Source organism: Arachis stenosperma, chromosome 2, assembly GCF_014773155.1.
Source record: "Arachis stenosperma cultivar V10309 chromosome 2, arast.V10309.gnm1.PFL2, whole genome shotgun sequence".
NCBI classification, from domain to species: Eukaryota; Viridiplantae; Streptophyta; class Magnoliopsida; order Fabales; family Fabaceae; genus Arachis; species Arachis stenosperma.
In genome coordinates, this window is record NC_080378.1 from 80,432,713 (window position 1) to 80,438,832 (window position 6,120).

Below are 6,120 nucleotides of genomic sequence, written 5' to 3' on the forward strand. Positions count from 1 at the left end.
TTTCTGTGATTTCAGGTATTTTCTGGCTGAAATTGAGGGATCTGAGCAAAAATCTGATCCAGAGACTCAAAAGGACTGCAGATGCTGTTGGATTCTGACCTCCCTGCACTCGAAGTGGATTTTCTGGAGCTACAGAAGCCCAATTGGCGCGCTCTCAACGGCGTTGGAAAGTAGACATCCTGGGCTTTCCAGCAATATATGATAGTCCATACTTTGCCCAAGATTTGAAGGCCCAAACCGGCGTTCAAAGTCACCTCAAGAAATTCCAGCGTTAAACGCCGGAACTGGCACCTAATTGGGAGTTAAACGCCCAAACTGGCATAAAAGCTGGCGTTTAACTCCAAGGAGAGTCTCTACACGAAAATGCTTCATTGCTCAGCCCAAGCACACACCAAGTGGGCCCGGAAGTGGATTTTTATGTCATTTACTCATCTTTGTACACCTTAGGCTACTAGTTATCTATAAGTAGGACCTTTTACTATTGTATTAGAGGACTTTGGTAGCTATCTTCGTTTTATGCTATCTTAGATCATTGGGAGGCTGGCCATTCGGCCATGCCTAGACCTTGTTCTTATGTATTTTCAACGGTGGAGTTTCTACACACCATAGATTAAGGTGTGGAGCTCTGCTGTACCTCGAGTATTAATGCAATTACTATTGTTCTTCCATTCAATTCCGCTTGTTCTTTATCCAAGATATCACTTGTTCTTCAACTTGATGAATGTGATGATCTGTGACACTCATCATCATTCTCACTTATGAACAAGGTGACTGACAACCATTCTTGTTCTACAAGCATTCGAGGCTTAGTGAATATCTCTTGGATTTCTGATTGCACGATGCATGGTTGATCGCCTGACAACCGAGTGCTCGCCTGACAAACGAGCCAGCCATTCCGTGAGATCAGAGTCTTCGTGGTATAGGCAAGAACTGATGGCGGCATTCAAGAGAATCCGGAAGGTCTCACCTTGTCTGTGGTATTCTGAGTAGGATTCAATGATTGAATGACTGTGACGTGCTTCAAACTCCTAGCAGGCTAGGGCGTTAGTGACAGACGCAAAAGTATCAATGGATATTATTCCGGCCTGACCGAGAACCGACAGCTGAATTCCGCTATGCCGTGACAGGGCATATGCCAATCGCTTTCACTGAGAGGATGGGAGGTAGCCACTGACAATGGTGAAACCCTACACGAGCTTGCCATGGAAAGGAGTAAGAAGGATTGGATGAAGGCAGTAGGAAAGCAGAGAGACGGAAGGGAAGGCATCTTCATACGCTTGTCTGAAGCTCTTACACCAATGATATACATAAGTATCTCTATCTTTATCTTTATGCTTTATTCGTTTATCACCATACCCATTTGAGTCTGCCTGACTGAGATTTACAAGATGACCATAGCTTGCTTCATACCACCAATCTCCGTGGGATCGACCCTTACTCGCGTAAGGTTTATTACTTGGACGACCCAGTGCACTTGCTGGTTAGTTGTGCGAAGTTGTGTTTATGCCATGGTATTGAGCACCAAGTCTTTGGAGCCATTACTAGGGATTGTTTATGTTTTGAAAAGTATTGATCACAATTTCGTGCACCAAGTTTTTGGCGCCGTTGCCGGGGATTGTTCTTGTGTATGGACAACTGACGGTTCATCTTGTTGCTTAGATTAGGCATTTATTTTTTTTTTCGAAATTCTTGAAGGTTAATCCTAGAGTTTCATGACGATTTGTTGAAATCTGGCTGGCTGAGAAGCCATGTCTAATTTCATTGGACCGAGGTTTCAACTCATCATCACAAGAGCTTGATGATTTTTATCAATCTTGCTTTTGGAGCAGTGATCTGCTAAGGCTTGGCTGGCCTTTGGCCATGTCTAGTGTTTTGGACCGAAGCTTTCCTTGAAAGCTTGGCTGGCTGTGAAGCCATGTCTAATTCCTGGACCGGAGTCTTAGACTAGCATTGCATTGATTCCTGGAATTCTCATTAAGAATTTTGATATCTTTTTCCACTTAATTTTCGAAAAAAACACAAAAAAATCACAAAATCATAAAAACCAAAAATATCTGATGTTTCTTGCTTAAGTCTAGTGTCTCATCTTAAGTTTGGTGTCAATTGCATGCATTCATTCATGTGTCTTAAGGATCTTCAAGTAATTCTTGATGATTTCTTACTCTGATCTTTGAATTCTTTTGGCTTGAGTGTTTATGTGTCTCATATAGTGTCAGTAATACACAAACTGCTAAGTTTGGTGTCTTGCATGCATTGTTATTTGATTCTTGTTGCATTTTTGATTATTAAAAATCCAAAAATATTTTTAATCTGTGTCTTTTCAAGTCAATAATACAAAGAATTGAAGATTCAGAACATGCTGCAGAGGAATTATACAGAAAAAGTTGAGCATTCAAAAATGCCCAGTGAAGAAGACAGACTGGCGTTTAAACGCCAGCCAGGGTGCCTGGTTGGGCGTTTAACGCCCAAAGAGGTAGCATTTTGGGCGTTAAACGCCAGAATGTATACCATTCTGGGCGTTTAATGCCAGGATGGTGCTAGGGGGAAGAATTTTGTTTTCAAATCAATTTTTTTTCAAGTTTTCAAAGTTTTTCAAAATCAAATCTTTTTCAAATCATATCTTTTCAATCAAATGTTTTCAAAATCAATTTCTTTCCTTTTTCAAAGATACTTACTAACAATTAATGATTTGATTGAACATTTTTTGCCTTTTCTGTTGAGGAAGGTTTTATGTTTGAATCATATCTTTTCTTGTTAGGCAAGTCACTAATTTTCAAAATCAAATCTTTTAAAATTGATTTCAAAACATATCTTTTAAAATTGTTTTCAAATCATATCTTCTCAATTACATCTCTTTAAAACTAATCATATCTTCTTAACCTCATCTTTTTCAAAATAGTTTTTAAATCAAATCTTTTTAATTTCTAATTTCAAAGTCTTTTTCAAAAATCACTTGATTTCTTTCTCACTTTTATTTTCGAAAATCAATTAAGTGTTTTTCAAAATGTTTTCAAAATCTTTTTCATTGAATTTTCGAAAATCCTCTTCCCTCCTTTCCACATCCTTCTATTTATGGAGTACTACTCCTTCCTAATGCACAATTCGAACTCTATCTAATCAAGTTCGAATTCTTCTACCTTCTCTTCTTCTATTTTTCTTTTCCTTTGACACTTCAAGGAATCTCTATACTGTGACATAGAGGATTCCATATTTTCTTGTTCTCTTCTCTTTCATATGAGCAGGAGCAGAGACAAAGGCATTCTTGTTGAAGCTGATCCTGAACCTGAAAGGACCTTGAAGAGAAAGCTAAGAGAAGCCAAAGCACAACTCTCTTTAGAGGATTTGACCGAATTCTTCAAAGAAGAAGAACACATGGCAGCCGAAAACAACAACAATGCCAACAATGCAAGGAAGGTGCTGGGTGACTTTACTGCACCCACTCCCAACTTCTATGGGAGAAGCATCTCTATCCCTGCCATTGGAGCAAACAACTTTGAGCTTAAGCCTCAATTAGTTTCTCTAATGCAACAGAATTGCAAGTTCCATGGACTTCCAATGGAAGATCCTCATCAGTTTTTAGCTGAGTTCTTGCAAATCTGTGACACAGTCAAGACTAATGGGGTTGACCCTGAGGTCTATAGACTGATGCTATTCCCTTTTGCAGTAAGAGACAGAGCTAGAATATGGTTGGACTCACAACCTAAGGATAGCCTGGACTCTTGGGAAAAGCTAGTCAATGCCTTCTTGGCAAAGTTCTTTCCACCTCAAAAATGGAGTAAGCTTAGAGTGGAAGTCCAAACCTTCAGACAGAAGGATGGAGAATCCCTCTATGAAGCTTGGGAAAGATACAAACAATTAATCAGAAGATGTCCCTCAGACATGCTTTCTGAATGGAGCATCATAGGTATCTTCTATGATGGTCTCTCTGAACTATATATCCAAGATGTCTTTGGATAGCTCTGCTGGAGGATCTCTTCATTTGAAGAAGACGCCTGCAGAGGCTCAAGAGCTAATTGAAATGGTTGCAAATAACCAATTTATGTACACTTCTGAAAGGAATCCTGTGAACAATGGGACTAGTCAGAAGAAAGGAGTTCTTGAGATTGACACTCTGAATGCCATATTGGCTCAGAACAAGATATTGACTCAACAAGTCAATTTAATTTCTCAAAGTCTGTCTAGAATGCAAAATGCACTTGGCAGTACTAAGGAAGCTTCATCTGAGGAAGAAGCTTATGATCCTGAGAACCCTTCAATGGAAGAGGTGAATTACCTAGGAGAACCCTATGGAAACACCTATAATTCTTCATGGAGAAATCACCCAAATTTCTCATGGAAGAATCAAGAGAGACCTCAACAAGGTTTCAATAACAATAATGGTGGAAGAAACAGGTTTAGCAATGGCAAGCCTTTTCCATCATCTTCTCAGCAACAGACAGAGAGTTCTAAGCAGAATACTTCTGACTTAGTAACAATGGTCTCTGATCTAATCAAAACCACTCAAAGTTTCATGAATGAAACAAGGTCCTCCATCAGAAATTTGGAAGGACAAGTGGGTCAGCTGAGCAAGAAAATTACTGAACTCCCTACTAGTACTCTCCCAAGTAATACAGAAGAAAATCCAAAAGGAGAGTGCAAAGGCATAACCATGGCCGAATATGGAGAGGAAAGAAAGGAGGTGGACGCCACTGAGGAAGACCTCAATGGGCGTACACCAACCTCCTCTGAGTTCCCCAATGAGGAACCATGGGAATCTGAGACTCAAAATGAGACCATAGAGATTCCATTGGACTTACTTCTGCCTTTCATGAGCTCTGATGTGTATTCTTCCTCTGAAGAGGATGAGTATGTCACTGAAGAGCAAGTTGCTAAATATCTTGGAGCAATCATGAAGCTAAATGACAAGTTATTTGGAAATGAGACTTGGGAAGATGAATCTCCCTTGCTCACCAAAGAGCTGGATGACTTGTCTAGGCAGAAATTACCCCAAAAGAGACAAGATCCTGGGAAGTTTTCAATACCTTGTACCATAGGCACCATGACCTTCAAGAAGGCCTTGTGTGACTTAGGGTCAAGTGTGAACCTCATGCCTCTCTCTGTAATGGAGAAGCTAGGGATCTTTGAGGTACAAGCTGCAAGAATCTCATTGGAGATGGCAGACAACTCAAGAAAACAAGCTCATGGACTTGTAGAGAATGTTTTGGTAAAAGTTGAAAACCATTACATCCCTACTGATTTCATAGTCCTAGAGACTGGGAAGTGCATGGATGAATCCATCATCCTTGGCAGACCCTTCCTAGCCACAGCAAAGGCTGTGATTGATGTTGATAGAGGTGAACTAATCATTCAAGTGAATGAAAAATCCTATGTGTTCAAGGCTCAAGGATATCCCTCTGTCACCATGGAGATGAAGCTTGAAGGGCTTCCCTCAAATCAGAGACAAATAGAGCCCCCAAAGTCAAACTCTAAGTTTGGTGTTGGGAGGCCACAACCAAACTCTAAGTTTGGTGTTGAACCCCCACATTCAAACTCTAAGTTTGGTGTTGGGAGGTTCCCACATTGCTCTAATCATTTGTAAGGCTCAATAAGAGCCATCTGTCAAGCTACTGACATTAAAGAAGCGCTTGTTGGGAGGCAACCCAATGATTATATTTTATATATTTTCTTTTGTTATTTTATGGTTGATGATCATAAGAAGTCACAAAATCAATGAAAAAAGCAAAAACAAAATGAAAAACAGGAAGAAAAACAGCACACCCTGGAGGAAGATGTTGCTGGCGTTCAAATGCCAGTAAACCTAGCAGTTGGGCGTTTAACGCCAGAAAGGGGCACCAGACTGGCGTTAAACGCCAGAAAGGGGCAAGAACCTGGCGTTAAACGCCAGGAATGGGCACCAGCCCGGCGTTTAACGCCAGAAATGGCTCAAAACGTGATTTTGAGCAACATTTGGTGCAGGGATGACTTTTCCTTGACACCACAGGATCTGTGGACCCCACAGGACCCCACCACCATCCTCTCTCTTCTTCCCCCATTCACCAATCACCTCAATACCTCTTCCCTAAAAACCCTTCACCTATCAAATCCCATCTTTCTCTTCACCTCTCACATCCATCCTTCATA

The 6,120-nt window shown here is 40.6% G+C and overlaps 1 non-coding gene across 1 annotated transcript; it reads right to left on the reverse strand.

The window, feature by feature from the left end:
* Window positions 1-3,777: 3,777 nt before the first annotated feature.
* LOC130964451 (small nucleolar RNA R71) lies at window positions 3,778-3,885 on the reverse strand. The gene has a single exon (XR_009080545.1). It is a non-coding gene; the product is annotated as a small nucleolar RNA R71 (small nucleolar RNA).
* Window positions 3,886-6,120: the final 2,235 nt, after the last annotated feature.